This window comes from Frankliniella occidentalis, unplaced genomic scaffold (genome assembly GCF_000697945.3).
Source record: "Frankliniella occidentalis isolate FOCC.00 unplaced genomic scaffold, Focc_3.1 Scaffold867, whole genome shotgun sequence".
NCBI lineage: Eukaryota > Metazoa > Arthropoda > Insecta > Thysanoptera > Thripidae > Frankliniella > Frankliniella occidentalis.
In genome coordinates, this window is record NW_026267975.1 from 1 (window position 1) to 368 (window position 368).

A 368-nucleotide genomic window follows, 5' to 3' on the forward strand; every position below is an offset into this window, starting at 1 on the left:
AGGTAGGCCACCCCACAGCACAGGCGTGCACTGAAGGCAATATATTGCCTACCTACCAGGCGCTCCGAGAGCTTGCACAGGCTACACTTCTTGGTAGGTTCGTAAAAAGCGGGTGACGGACGTGCTTTCTGAACGATCCCAAAGTTTACGGACTATTTAAGTCATGAGGGGCCTCATGCGGGTGGACTCATGTATACTTGCAATACGATTTTATTCAAAGGCACATATCGACCTGTTATTGTTGCTGTTACTTTTACCCAAGGCCTATGTAAGTAGACACGGAGGCTGTCTTACAATTTTTTTCCCGACTCGTCAAACATTTTTTTTTCTTGTGTTGTGTTTGCTTTATTAGTTGGCAAGCCTGCTGC